Raw genomic sequence first — 16021 nt, 5'->3', positions numbered from 1 at the left:
TCCACACTAGTGTGCAATAGCCCACACTAACTTTCAGCAACAGCAGTGCTCAAAGGGCAAGTAAGACTTATAAATATTTTCAATGTTCAAATAAGGATATGAGGAAGGCAAGTTTTCTCAAATTACAAGAAATAGAATTCTTCAACTCAGGAGCTACAAATATCCCAAGAGAATACACCAATCTGATAATTCATTTGATAATCTATAGAAAAAATACAAGAAAGTATCACTTTGTTTTTACATTCCTAAACAATAACCTGAGAAGTAAGAAGGCCACTCAATCTCTAAAAGGATCTTGGATATGCTGGTGTAGCACACAAACTGCTAACAAGGGCTCTGTGGGCTCCTGGGTGTAAGAATCACCAATGGCTCTCCCTAGGTGCTGACCCTTGTGCTGAAACACCAACCTCTCTGACAGTGGATGACAGCCAGTGTAAAAGGACAAGTAGGTAACAGAAACTTTCCTGTTTGAACAGAGGTTAGCCTAATAAGGAAATACACACATGGCACTGGAAGCTGTCAAAAGTCACTCTAAAGATCCATAGGCCCAAAAGTGAATTTATACCTGACATACAGGCTACATATAGAAATTTTAGGAAATCATTTATATCATTCTGTCTGCACCACAGCACGGTGATGCTTTCAGGCTAAGTCAGACAAATGTGGTTGGTAAAGGGAAGATGCCAATTAGGAGAGTGCTGAGGAAACAGCATGCACTGGGGGAAAAGGTAAGGCTGAAAAAGATGGAGGAAGTGGAGGTGTGGAAACACACACTGTCATTACCATGGAAGATGGAATTATGAATATGGACAGGGTGGATACCCATCCAAAACCTGCCTCAGAACATACATGGAACACAAGGATATAATGAAAACATGAATATCAAGAGATGGCACAGAGAATGCAGGCAGGCTAACTGTGGAAGTGCACTAGGGCACCTTGGATGCAAAGGCCATTCCCATAAAAATCCAAGTACTAGGGGACTTAGACAACAGATTAAAGTAAACTCTAAGAGCTCTGAATATCAACAATAGCAAAGAAAACAGATAATGCAAATATAATACCAGATTGTTTCTCTCTAAATATTCTAACAATTGTAATAAGCATGAAAAAATGAACCTAATCGCTAGTTTATATGATAGCAAAGTTACTGACAACAGGAATTTATATACCACAGAAAATGGAGATGCAGGGAAAAATATAATGCTGTCATAAATTTAAAATATGTAAGAATTGATGCCCCGGGCATTTGAGGACAGCATCGAGTGGGTAATAAAAGGTGGGCATAGGAATCCATGAATTTCCATGGAGTAATCAGGGAATTTTTGCAAAGCATGTTACTTTATGATTTGAGCCTGTGACACAGGCTGAGCATGGTTTTCATTTCTACCAGCAATAGATTCCTGGTCCAGTGATAGACGCTGGGCTTTAGCTCCAACAACAGTAAATACAGAAAATGGATGTGTGTCATGGAACTATTTTGTCTATGTGTAAAACAGGAAAAGTACATTTTCCATTTCATGGAGACAGAGCAAGAGCTCATTCTAGGATGGGAAGGATAGCCCATGGTTTTGCATGCTTCCATCATGAAGTCATCATGAATACTAGGACTCCGACTTTAAACCTTGGAACAAATACACACCTGATTCTTTAAAAGACATAATTCTGTACTTTTGAGCCTTTCAGTCAAAGTTTACTGTCACTTGTTTCACCACAGTCTTTTTAAAGTAGATAAACTCAAAGAGCAATGTGTAGTGTTCAGACACTGGGACTCTTAAGAACATAGCATTCTAGCAAAGCAGTAAAAATATTTATTCATAGATTAAAATCAGGAGAGCATGGAATAATATTGTTCAGGCCCTGAGAGAAAATAATTGGTAATTGTAGTGTTGAATTCAGAAAAGTAGTTACTATTATTTACAATAGTTAAGATACCGTTGAAAGTCATTATTCATTAAGACATGTTTTTTATTCAAAATCCTATGTAGACAATAAACTAAATGAAACATGCACAAAAAAATACTACATACATTTTTCATGAGGTCATAGGAAATAAAACTTTTCTTGTGAAGAACGAACGAGTACCTGAAAACTAGGAATGATTCCTCATGAACACAGTAAATCTGTAAATCAAACAATGGAGAACAATGTGAACCACAGGTAGCTACTCACAAGGCCAGCAAATCCTTCCAAATTAAAAATCCTAAGGAATACAATCACAAAAAGAACAAAATTTCATTGAACACTCTTCAAAGAAGTTCACAATAAAAATCCTTGGTAGAAGTCAGAATAGATGAAACAGATATCTTCACAATAAAGAGTATTATTTGTGAATCATGGTTTTCAGTTCAGGAAGAAGAAATTCTGCAGCATATATTGATGACATAAAAACTGACAGTGTATTCTGTGGTGATACCTGGATCCTTTGTTAGAAGTCTCTTTGGCCTTTACAGTCCAGGGCTCTTAGTTTTGATTTACAATTATGGAGATTGACTGAGCATATAGAGACCTGAAAATTGGAAAATATTGTTGAGAAATAACCTGGAAATTTTCATGAGACAAACATCAAAGATGCGAACAAGAGCAAAAGGATAAGTATGAAGGAAAGGGAAGATATCATGAAAATGCCTCTTTTCTCTGAGGATTTCAGTTTTCCTATGAGATATAACAGGTAGTCACAGTTAACATTCATGCACAGTTCTTATCCATGCAACAGTGAGGAAGAGAAAGAAACACTGCAAGAAAACTATTGTGTCCCACAGAATCCAGACTGTTGAACTCCTCCAACCAGAGGGCTCTGAAAAAAGCCCTGAGTGCAGGCTCTAAGCATTCCCACACCACCTGCAAGAAGTGAAAATTGCAGAACTCAACAAACCATGAATGTGCATGGTCAGAGAGGTTTTCATGAACCAAGGGGACATTTAACTTAAGTGGGTAATTCAAAAGGTGCTGTCTAATTCTGTCTCAATCTACAGTAAGATTTCCACTTAAAAAATACCTATGAAGCCTATGAAGACACACTTCTGAATGCTGTGTTTACATCACAGCCTGCATATACCTCAGTGTAAAATTAATGGAGAGTATAACTTAACTCAGGAAATATTTACATTTACAGCCATATGAAACGGCTTTATAACAAAGATTTTCTAATTCAATCAAATCTGCACTGGTTCCTCATATGTCAAAGATCTACAAAGCTCTCTTGGAATACCTATTCGGTTCCCTAGAGAAAGGGAAATGGAACGGCGAACGGAGGAACAGGGGAGTTAAGAAAGCACTCATGAATTTGAACCGGAAGAACTTTACTAAGGATTTTTGAAAGGAAACCCTGCTGTACAAACTACAGATGCAGCCAAGAATCTACGAGGTTATTTTAGAAAAATATTCTGGCGACCACAAAATTAATTAAAGCATCACCTTCAACCCCAGTTCACAGATCTCAGACTTCCTGACAACGCTAAGATATCCACGACAGAATTATAAGAGTGGCGGCAGAAAATGCACCCCCGCTCCACACCGCTGCTCCGCTCCTGCCTGTTTCCCGGTCGCAGCAGCTCCTCTGACCTGGCAGGTGACAGGACCAGCTGATGAATGTCCTAGGAAGCCGGCACCGCAACTGCAGCTCCAGGAAGTTTTCAGGTACCGGGAGGACTCAGGCCTAGTCTCCCACCAGGACTTCCTGAACGCGAGGAAGCCAAGACACGTGGAGAAAGGCGGGAGGGCGGAACTTCCTGTCACTTCCGCGGGTTTCTGGGAGCAACTCCTTCTGGACCCGCCCAACATTCAGCAGCTTCCTGTTACATAATTCTTCTAAGCTCACCAACTTCGGAACATTTTAATTATTTCCCGTCCTAATTCTTCATAGATATTTTTTAATCGGTTTGGATTTTTGCTTGCTTGCTTCTGATTTTTCCTTTGTTTTTATTTTGTCTTTTTCTTAATCTCATCCGATCAGGCAGGTGTGCCCAAGCTCCCGATCGGAACCACTCCCCCAGCTCTGTTGCAGGCTGCCTTCCACACCACTGCAGCTGTCAGGAGCGCAGGACCTTCTCTGCACAGCTTCACATCAAGCTTGCTGCCAGTCTAGACCAGAAGTGGATGTAGTAGGACACTGCGCCTGGGTTATGACCAATTACATCCAAGGTCGTCTGCCTAACAGCTCACATTGTGACACTAGTGCGCTGGGCTAAAGATACACAAAAGATAGCAATCCCTCTGAATTCTGATGCTCAGACAAGTACCCCCAAAAACTAAGACGAAATTAAAATGCCCTTGGGTTAAACCACAAACCTTACATGAACTTCGTACTGAAGGTGATTTACATGATATTCAAGATAATGAATTGAATACCCAGAGTCAAAGCTTGTAAACCCGGGAAATGAATTCAAAGAGGACAGGAACAAAATGATTCCTGGACAAGTAAATAATAGCAGATGCCTGAAGGAAATGAGGACAGCAACATATGATATGAAAATTAAATTCAATAGGACGTGAGAAACACCAAAAATAAGACCCTGAATGGAGAACGCAGTAGGGAGAATAATAATAATAATGCATAGAGAAGCACTGGAAGACAGATTATCAGACTTGAAGAAAAGTTTGAGGAGCTGGATGCCTCAGTCAAAGAAAATGAAGAATTAAAATGATGTTAGGATAAGGCACAATTTTATTTACTGCTGGAAGGGTGAGGTGAAACAGAGAAAGTCCTTCGAAAAACTGTCTAGATGTTTTTCAAAAGGGAAAAAATGAGAAGGAAGATAGAAATAGGACTACAATACATACTGCATTCTTTAGCCATTTGTTCATAAATAGTTTCTAGATTGTTGTCTATAATTCATGATGTACACCCATCCACATCTGCATATGCTGGGGAAAGGAGACTCCAGAATTACCCAAGTCTCTTTAGAGAATATAGCTAAGAAATCAACACTTTTCATGATTATAATGAGTTCTAGGATTCTCAGGAGAATCCTGACATTCCAAAACTGTTGTGATGATTAAGTTAAAATGGATTCCAGCTAAGCATGAGAGAGAGAGCTCAGAAACACAAGCACAGACCAAATTACAGGGTTCTCAGCCCATGGACAGATATGAGAGAGCGAGCTATATGTTTTCCATTGTAGTAAGTTTTATTCTTTCCTACATAAGGCTGGTACACAAAAAATAACTTCTACAGCTAACTGATTCTGCATATGTGAATACATTAAACGTAATAGTCATTAATAATGCATCTGAAATTAGTCAAGGAAAGAAATTAAGCCTTTTCTCAGATGTATTTATTTTTCTACTGGTAATTTTGTTTATTTATATTTCAAAGGTTATCCCCCTTCCACATTTTACTTCCACAAGCCCCCTTTACCTTACTCTCTTCCCCCTCCCCGTATGGTGTGCTCACCCTCCCCTCCACACACTCCTACCTCAGTGGACTAGTGTTGTTCTACTCTGGGTCATCAAACCTACAAAGGCTCCTTTGCATGTGATACCACATAAGGCAATCCTCCGCTACATATCCAGCTGGAGCCAAGGGTACCCCCTCTGTAGTCTTTCATTGGTGGTTTAAGCCCTGAAAGATTTGGGGGGATCTGTTTTGTTGATACTGCTGGTCTGCCTTTGAGAATGCAAACCGCAACAGCTCTAACAGCCCTTGTCCTAACTTCACCATTGGGATCACAATGCTTTGTCCAGTATTTGGCTGTATATATCCACAGCAGTATATTTCCGTGTCTGACAGAGCCTCTCAGGGGACAGCTATACTGGGCTCCTGTCATTAAGCACAGGAAAATACATTCAAATGGATAGCCACATTAAAAGATGATACAGATAAATATAAAGATGTAAAGAAAAACACAAACAGCAGAAGGTTATGAAGAAACTGTCAAAGGCCTGAAAGGGAAATGGAAGCAAAAAGAAAGGTAACTGCAGCAATGCTAGAAATGGAAAACCTAGGAAAGAGAACAAGAGCTAGAGTTGTAAGCATCACAAAGAGAATTCAGGAGATGGAAGAGAGAACCTCAGGTGATGACTGATTGGGTCAGGAAAGAAATAAAGATAGACATTGAAGACTTTCTAGAATTCAATGAAAATGTGGGCATAGCACACCCAGACTTTTGAGACACTGAGAAAGCAGAGCTAAGAAGAGAGTTCATAGCACTAAATGCCATCATAGAGAACTTGGGAGTTTTCACACTAACAAATTCAAAGTCTATCAATTTGCATTGTTAAACATGCAGACCAAGAATTAAACTGACATGATTTGTTGAAGATGCTTTCTGTTTTTCCACTATATTGTTTTGGCTTCTTTTTTCAAACATCAAGTGTCCATAGTTTTATGGGTTTGTTTCTGGTTCTTTGATTCTATTCCACTGAACTAACTGTCTCTGTACCAATACAATAAATTTTTTTATCACTTTTATTACTCTGTAGTAAGGTTGAGGTCAGATGATGATTTAGCCCGAAGTTCTTTTATTGCTGAAAATTTGTTTTTGCTATCCTAGGTTTTTTTTGTTATTCCATATGAAGTTAAGAACTGCTCTTTCCATGTCTGTGAGGAAGTGAGGTGTGATTCTGATGGGGATTTCATTTAATGTGCTGATTGATTTTGGTAACATGATTGTTTTTAATATGTGAAGTGTAATGATTTATAAGCATGGGGATGTATCTCTTGAGGATTTCTTCCTTTTCTTTTTTCAAGAACTTAATGCTCATGTCATACATATCATTGACTTCCTAGGGTAGAGTTATACCAAGATATTTTACATTATTTGTGACTATTGTTAATGGTGTTGTTTTCCTAATTTCTTTCATGGTCCATTTACCCCTTGTATAATGTAAAGCTAATGAGTTCTTTGAGTTAATTTTATATCCAGCCACTCTGAAGAAGTTATTTATTACCTATGTGGATTCTCTGGTAGAATTTTGGTGGTGGCTCCTGTATACAAGCAAAGCGACCACAAATAATGATACATTGCCTGCTGCCTTACAAAATTGTATCCCATTAAACTCTTTTTGTTGTCTAAATGCTCTAGCTGGTGAGGCTGTGGAAAAAGAGGAACATTCCTTCATTGCTGGTAGGATTGCAAACTGGCACAACCACTCTCGAAGTTAATCTGGCAGCTCCTCAGATAATTTGAAATACTTGTACCTATAGACCTAGCTATACCATTCCTGGGCAAATACATAAAAGATTCTCAAGATACCACAATGGCACATGTCAAATGTGTTCATAGCTGCCTTATTTGTAATAGTCAGATGATGGGAACATCCCAGAGGTCCCTTAGCAAAGGAATGGTTGGAGAAAATAGTATTTTTCAGCACAATGGAGCACTACTCGCTATGAAAAATTGTCACATCATGAAATTTGCATGCCAATGAATAAGACTAGAGAATATCCCAAGTGAGAAACGCAGGGACAGAAGAATGTATATCGTATGCACTCACTGACAAGCAGATATTAGACAAAATGTTCACAATACACATAATATAACTCATAGATCATATGTTGTATAAGAAGAAAGAATCAACTATCCATATTTCAATCCCAGTTAAAAGAGGGAAAATAATCACAGGAGGCAAAAGAAGAGAGGGATCAAGGTGAAAGAGGGAGAAAGGAGGGAAATGGGGCAAAAATCAGGTATGGGGGAGAGAGGAGAGAAGCCCAGAGGGCCGTGCACTAAATAGACGCATGCAAAGGTGTTGGAGTGTGGGATAGGGGAAAACTCTAGACAGTTCCAGACACAATTGATGTAGGAGGATCCCAGGAACCAGTGGTGATGACCTTAGCCAAAATGTACAACAATAGGTAGATGGGATATAAATAGAACACGTCCAGTAGAAAGAGTTGGCCCCTTTGTGGAATGGGGGTACCTGATTATCTTCAAAAATCTTGACCAGAATTGTTCAAGTCAAAGGAAATGCAGTGCATACTGGATCGGACACTGAAGAAAAGGATATCCACTGAGTGGCCTAACTTGGGATTCATTCCATGGGCTGGCATCAATCATGACACTGTAATTGATGCCATGTTGCTTTTAGAAAGGAGCCTGGCATGACGTCATCCAAGAGTCTTTACCAGCAGCAGACGGAGATAGATGCAGATACAGCCATTCAATTGAGCTGAAGTCAGGGTCCCACCTGGAATAGTTAGAAGAAGAACTGAAGGACATGAATGGGATTGTAACACCATAGGAAGAAGAGCAGTATCAACTAACCCAGACCCTCAGAACTCCCAGAAATTAAGCCACAAACTTAAGAGAATATTTGGGCTGGTCTATTTTCCTCAATAAATATGTAAACTATGACTGCCTTTTTTGGCCTCTGTGGGAAGCAATTATCTTAATTCTGTAGAAACTTGATGCTCCAGCTATGTTGGATGCTAGCAGGGTGAGGGAGGAATGGGTGGGTGGATGAGCACTCTCAGATGCAAAGGGAAGAATGTTATGCAGTGAAGAATTCATGGAAGGTAGACCAAGGAGCAAGACAACATTTGGAAAGTAAATAAATAAAATGATTAATATAAAGTTAATAAAATGAATAAAAGCAAGAGAAGAAACACAAACAACAGAAAGAATCAAAGAAACCATGAGCTTGTTTTTGACAAAATCTACAAAGATAGACAAATGACCCAACTAGCAGGACAGTTGACGTGGGTCTGGGGTTCCCCTAGGAGAGAATGAGGGACAAGAGACTCAAAGAACAGAAAGCAAGTCAAGAAGTCTGATCAAGCTGACAATTTTCAATTTTTCTCAGGCAGAAGATATAATAGTAGAAGCAAAATGAAGGGAGGGGTTAGGTAACCACCAAAGAATGGGCCTGGCTCAATGACCAGGTTATTGTCTGGGTAAATCGGCCAATCAGGGAGATAGTAAGGTAGGTTGCTTAGTGGCCTGACCACCAGTGCCTGACCATCGGTACTCAGTGACCTGAGAACTAGATTTATTCTATCTATTAAATTCAAGCAGAACTGTAGGTGCAGGCATAGATATGGCTGCTTTGATCTAACCTAAGGCTATTGCTTTTTTCTAACATAAGGCTAGAACACAATTGCTTTTTAACCAAAAGGCAGCTTCCACCATTTTGAGACTGCTCCCAACAGACAAACCATTAGCCAAATTAACTAAAAGACAGAGAGACAGAAACCAAATTATGAAAATTGTAAGTAGGAAAAGAGATGTGAACATGGATGCTCATGTAATTCAGAAAGCATTGTCTTTCATCAAAAACCTATATTCTACAAATTTGGAAAATATAAAGTAAATGGATGATTTTTCTAGACAGATAACTATTTCCAAAAATAAATCAAGAACAGGTAAACTATCTGAGCAGTCTTATAACCCTGAAAGAAATAGAAGGAGTCATTAATATTCTCCCAACCACATCAACAACAAAAATCCTTGGCCATATGGTTTTAGTGCACAATTATAACTAGCTTTCAAAGAAGAGCTAATGGAAATATTTCCATGGATGCAGTGGTGGTTCACTATACAAAAATCCACCAACTAACCTAACAATGGAAAGCAGTTAATAGGAAAGCCAAGAATCTAAGTCAATCCTAGGAAACTAGTCGTCTCATCTGCTTTTCTGTATATACTGGATTCCTCAAGAAGTAGTTTCCAACAGATGTATGGCAAGTAAGTGCAAGCAGGTGAAGAAAAGTGAGACTTCCTTCTATCATCATTATGCAGGCATACGTCAGAAGGTATGCCCCACCTTAATGATGTGCACAACCATGCCTTGTTTTGAAATTTACTCTGTGCCAAGCTGGCCTAGATCTCAGAATTCTGCTTGCCTCAGATTCCTGTGATTTAATGTATTTAGTACCTTGTCTAGGACTAAACATCTCATGTCCACTATGCCTCATGATCTGGATTCAAAGTGTGTGTCATCCCATGTCAAAATGTGGATCAGAAGCCTGTTTCCTCCATACACAGGTCTACATAAAAGGTATTCACTCCATTATTGGATTGCAGTTTATTCCGAATGTAAATAAGTTGCCAACAAGGTATAGCCATCACAATAATGCACAATATAAAAAACTGAAAGAAAAACCCCGTATAAATATCTCACTAGACACCAAAAATGTGTTTGATGAAATCCAACGTGTCTTTATGATAAGTTTGGAGAGATAAGAGATACAAGGCGCATATCTAAATAAAACACAGGCAATATACAGCAATTAATACCAAAAATCAAATTAGATGGAGAGAAACCAAGCATTTCCACTAAAATCATGGACAAGACAAGGCTGTCCACTCTCCACATATCTTGTCAATACAGTAACTGGAAGTTCTAGAAATATCAATCAGGCAACTAAAGGAGATCAAGGGGATACAATGTTGAAACGAAGAACTCAAAATATCACTTATTCAGATAATATGAGACCAAAAGTGTGGAAAACTACAGTTGAAAATTATTTTGCCAAGTGACTGGATGCACAGTTGACTTGAAAATAGAAGTAGACATCCTCTACTCGAGGCAATAAACAGGATAAAAAGTAAGTTATGCAATAGCCACAAACCAAATTAAGTAAATTCATTTACATCTAATCAAGAAAGTGAAAGCATGTATGACAAGAACTTAGTTTCTGAAGAAAAAAAAATTGAGGAAGATGCCGGAAGGTGGAAATATATTCATCTACGTATCCCAAGTGCAAATTGAAAACAACCAAGTCACACTTGTTGAATCATTCCTCTTAATTTACAGAACAATGGGGAAGGAGTTGTTGACCAGAGCACAAGGGACCCAGAATCAGTGTTATTCCAGAACATGAAACCAGCATTTGATAAGAATTATTGTTTCTGGATACTCAAAGCACAATTCATATCTGTCGGAATATTTATAGGATAAATAACATGAAGTCTTCTTGGCCTAGATTGTCAAATATACTTTGAAGTATTATTTGCCTAAATTTGTCCATTAGAATTGAATATACAGAATGCTGCCAGTTTTATTGGAAATTTTGAGGGGTATAGTATACATCTTAATTAGTTTCCCTTTGCAATGGATTATTTCTGTCTCCCTGAAAGGATTATACAATATTACATTCTTCTGGCTTCCCCACTTGTCTTCATCTTGTATTATTTGAGGATGAACCAATGAAAGATTAATGAAAACTTTCCTACATCGTCACATTTTCAGAGTTTCTCCCAGCACAAATAGTTGACACTCTCTAAGATTTGAACACTGCATGGTTTTAACAAGTTTTTCATGATCAAACAAATTCTCTAATGTAGATCCTCAAGTGTTGCACGTATACACCCTGAATAAAGCACATGCCACATTTTTCACAGAAGAAATACTTTTCACTGCAAAAAACTGTTCAGATGTTTCCGCTGACATGATATGAAGACAAAGATTAATGCATATATTATATTTGTTCAGATTCTTGCCTGTATATATTCTTGGTTAAATTCTAAGAAATAGGTCAAAACTAAAGTATTCACCTCTTCGATACATTCAAAAGCTTTTTCTCCTGTATTTTCTAAATTAATTTACGATGATATTTCTTCATAAAGGATTGTCTCATTCACTTCACTTATAAAGATTCTCTAATGTATAAAATCTCTGATGATATCGCAGACTGAGGTTGTGGTAATACATTTGTCACATACACAATATTTGTGAGTGTTGTCTCATGTATGAATTGTTTGATAACTTATGAGATGGTGCTTCCTAGTAAAGCATTTGTCACATTCACTGCTTTCGTAAGGATTCTCTGCTGTATGAATTCTCTCATGAGTACTAAGATTGGATTTACGGGAAAGAATTTGTCACATTCACTGCATTTGTAAGGTTTCTCTCTTGTATGAATTCTCATATGAATTCTCAGATTGCCTTTTTCAGTAAAGCATTTGTCACATTCACTGCATTTGTAAGGTTTCTCTCTTGTATGAATTCTCTGATGAATCCTAAGACAGGATTGATGGGTAAAGCATTTGTCACGTTCACTGCATTTGTAAGGTTTCTCCTATATGAATTCTCTTATGAGCACTAAGTTTGGATTTTTGGGTAAAGCATTTGTCACATTCAGTGCATTTGTAAGGTTTCTCTCCTGTATGAATTCGCTGATGAAGGCTTAGATGGAATCATTTGGTAAAGCCTTTGTCACATTCACTACATTTGTAAAGTTTCTCTCTTATATGAATTGTCTTGTGATTATTAAGATTAAATTTTTAAGTAAGACATTTGTCACATTCACTGCATCTAAAGAGCTTCTCTCCTGTATTAATTCGCTGATGAATTTTAAGATAGGATTTGTGGGTGAAGCCTTTGTGACATTGACTACATGTATAAGGCTTCTTTTCTTGATGAATTGTCTGCTGGCTTTGAAGATTGCATTTCTGAGTAAAGCACTTCTCAGATTCACTACATTTATAAGGGCTCCCTTCACTATTGTTTTTTTTTGAGCATGAGTTTTTGTATAGAGACAAAAACTGTATCAAATTAAACCTTACAGATGTAGTCAATGTGACAAAGTCTTCACCCAAAAATGCTATCTTAAAATTCATCAGAGAATTAACACAGGAGAGAAGCTTTTTAAATGCAGTGAATGTGACAAATGTTTTACTTAAAAATTTAATCTTCTGTATTTCTATTTTGTTCTTTCTGCCCAATATGGATTGCTTGATTGAGATTAGTGATAGAACACACATTTAAAGGGTTTACACAGTCTTTATATCTACAACCTTTTTTAGTGTTCCCAGTTTTATATCCTTTTAGGTTTGAGGACTGAAGAGAGGCATATCTGTGTTTAGTTTTACAAAATGTACTTTGGGTGGATTCATAAATGTTATTACTAAGCTTGTCACATATAGAAGAGTTCTCGTGGATATTCACAGCTCTCGGACAATGTGCTCTGTGTCTTGATTAAAGACCATCTCATACTTTCCTCACACAAATTGATTTTCTGAAAAAATGTAATAAGGAATAACAGGGATTACTTAAATGAGGAATAAGTGATTCAATAATCAAGTGTTTGCTGGAGTTTTAGGTAAACTATATATTCTCATGGATATGTGCTCTCAAGAGAAGTTTTTGGGGTTTATTTTAGTGATTATATGGATCCTCAAAAGAACCTCAAACTCATCTATATGAAATGGTATGAAATTATAATAACCTTTTAAATCTTATTTTCAAATTATACCATTTACCCTTCTCAAAAACATTAACCAAGATTAGCGGATGTCTAAACAAAATAGAGGGACTAATATTCTAATGGGGAATGAAGAAAATGCACTCTAGAGACTGCCCCAAATGGGGATCCATTTTATATATAGATACCACCCAAGACAGTATTGTTGACACCATAAAGTATTTGCTGACAGGAGCCAGATATAGCTGCATTCTCAGAGGCTATTCTTGAGCCTCACAAATACAGAAGTGGAGGCATGCAGCCAGAATCAGACTAAGCACAGGGAGCCCAATGAAATGTTAGGATATTGGCTGAAGGTTTTCAACCCCATACAAAGGACTACAGTATCAACCATTCAGAAACCCCAGAGCTCCTGAGGATTAAGCCACTAACCAAAAAGTACATATGATGGGGCCCATGTTTTCAGCTGCATATGAAGCAGAGGATTATATTAAATGGCATCAATGGGAGGGAAGGCCCACAATCCTGTGAACTCTTGATGCCCCAGTGTAGGGGAATCCTTGGGCAGAGAGACAGGATTAGGTTTTTGGGTAGATGGGGGAGTACCCTCATAGAATCAGGAAAAGAAGGGATAGGATATGAAGTTTGTGTAGGGGGAATGGGGAATTGGCATAACATTTGAAAGGTAAGTAAATAAAATAACCAATAAAAAGAAAACAAAATCTAATTGTACATTGCAGAAGCTAGGACAGATAAGTACTATATCTGTAATGAAATTTCAGAAAGTAAATATCTGGACATTTCCAAAGCAAGCAGATAAATATAAAAAGAACATAATGAAAAAGGTCAGATTTTAACTTGAATTTCCTTCATTTGGAGTCTCTAGACATTTAAAAGAGTTACATAAACACATAGTAGGAAATTTCAAAGAAAGAATTAGAAATTCAACAAGAAGTACATTCTTACCCAAAAATAATAGATTGTTGTATTTCTCCAACATCACATCTATATACAATGCTCTCTGCACAAATTTGAGACATTCCCATTCCTCCAGTGAAAAGTACACAGCCACATCCTTGAAGGTTAACAGACCCTGCAATGGAAAATCACCTATTTTATCCTGAAAAAAAAAAGCATACCTATGTTAAACCATAAGTAATTACTGCATTTTTCAACGAATGAGGTTGTTTCAACATTCAGTGTGCCTGTAGAAGAATTCAAATTGACCCATTCTTATCTACTTGTACAAAACTCAAGTCCAAGTAGATCACAGACCTTCACATCACACCAGATAAACTGAAACTAATAAAAGAGAAAGTGGACAAGAACCTTGAACAAGTGGCACAGGGGAAATTCTGTACAGAATCCTAATGGCTTATGCTCTTAGATCAAAAATCGACAAATGAGACCTCATAATACTGACAACCTTCTGTAAGGCAAGGCTCACTGTAATAGGAAAAAAATGGCAATCCACAGTTTGAGAAAAGATGCCTACCAACCCTACTCTATATGTGATAGAGTACTGGCATCCAAAATATACAAAGAACTTAAGAAGTTAGATGCCAGAGGACTAACTAACCCTATTTAAAAATGGTGTACAGAACTAAACAGAGAATTCTCAACTGAACAATCTCGAAAGGCTGAGAAGTCCTTGAAGAAATGTTCAACATTCTTAGTCATCAGGAAAATGCAAATTGAAGCAACCCTGAGATTCTACCATACATAAGTCAGAATAGCTAAGATGAAAACTTGGGTGGCAGCAGATGTGGAGACAAAGGAACTCTCCTCCATTGCTGATGCGATTGCAATCTGGTACAACCACTCTGGAAAATAGTCTAGAAGTTACTTAGAAAGTTGGAAATTGTTCTACCTGAGAACCCAGCTATACTGCTCCTGGGCATACTCCCACATGATGCTTCAACATATAACAAAGACACATGCTCAGCTGTGTTCATAGCAGCCTTATTTATAATAGCCAGAAGCTGGAAACAAGCCAGATACCCCTCATTAGAGGAATGCATACAGAAGATGTGGTATATTTACATAATGGATTACAACTCACCCACTAAAAACAATGACTTCGAGATACCACCCAGACCTGAAGGGACCCGGTCTAAAGGTCCCTGCACCCAAATCCTGAGGGCGGGAGAGCTAAATCTTCAGAGGGACAGACACGCCTGGGAAGCCAGAAGACACTACACTCTGCCCACATTTCTGACTCCAGAGGAAAACACTTAACGCCATATGGGACCCCAGTGGATGGGGGCCACAGGAAAAGGCAGCACAGGCCCTTCTGGTTGCTGCCCTCACAGAGAGCTCAAAAAAGCCCCCCCCCTGCAGGAGCAACTTCAGCCACAGGACCACAGGAAAGACCAACATTTCTGCTCCAAGCAATCTGCCTGGTGGACTTAGGATACACGTTCACAGGAACAGCTGAAGACCAGTAGACAGGAAAAACTACACGCCTGAAAGCAAAACACTCTGTTCACATAACTGGCTGAAAAAAACAAAACAAAAAAAAAAACAGGAAAACAGGTCTACAGCACTCCCAAAACACAGGCCTATAGGACAATCTAGCCACTGTCAGAAATAGCAGAGCAAGGTAACACCAGAGACAACCTGATGGCAAGAGGCAAGTGCACGAACCCAAGCAACAGAAACCAAGACTACATGGCATCATCAGAGCCCAATTCTCCCAATAAAGCAAACACTGAATATCCAAACACACCAGAAAAGCAAGATCTAGATTTTAAATCACATTTGATCATGATGCTGGAGGACTTCAAGAAAGACATAAAGAACTCCCTTAGAGAAATGCAGGAAAACATAAATAAACAAGTAGAAGCCTACAGAGAGGAATCATAAAGAATCCCTGAAAGAATTACAGAAAAGCACAGTCAAACAGGTGAAGGAATTAAAAATGGAAATAGAAGC

The 16021-nt window shown here is 38.2% G+C and overlaps 1 protein-coding gene and 1 pseudogene across 1 annotated transcript in view; one reads left to right on the top strand and one right to left on the bottom strand.

The window, feature by feature from the left end:
* Positions 1-16021, top strand: part of LOC116892956 (zinc finger protein 816-like) — a 139356-nt gene that overhangs the window by 40199 nt on the left and 83136 nt on the right.
* LOC116885320 lies at positions 11492-14878 on the bottom strand (annotated as a pseudogene).

Source organism: Rattus rattus, chromosome 1, assembly GCF_011064425.1.
Source record: "Rattus rattus isolate New Zealand chromosome 1, Rrattus_CSIRO_v1, whole genome shotgun sequence".
NCBI classification, from domain to species: domain Eukaryota; kingdom Metazoa; phylum Chordata; class Mammalia; order Rodentia; family Muridae; genus Rattus; species Rattus rattus.
The sequence above is the reverse complement of the archived record's forward strand: the minus strand, read 5'-3'. Positions and strand labels throughout refer to the sequence as shown.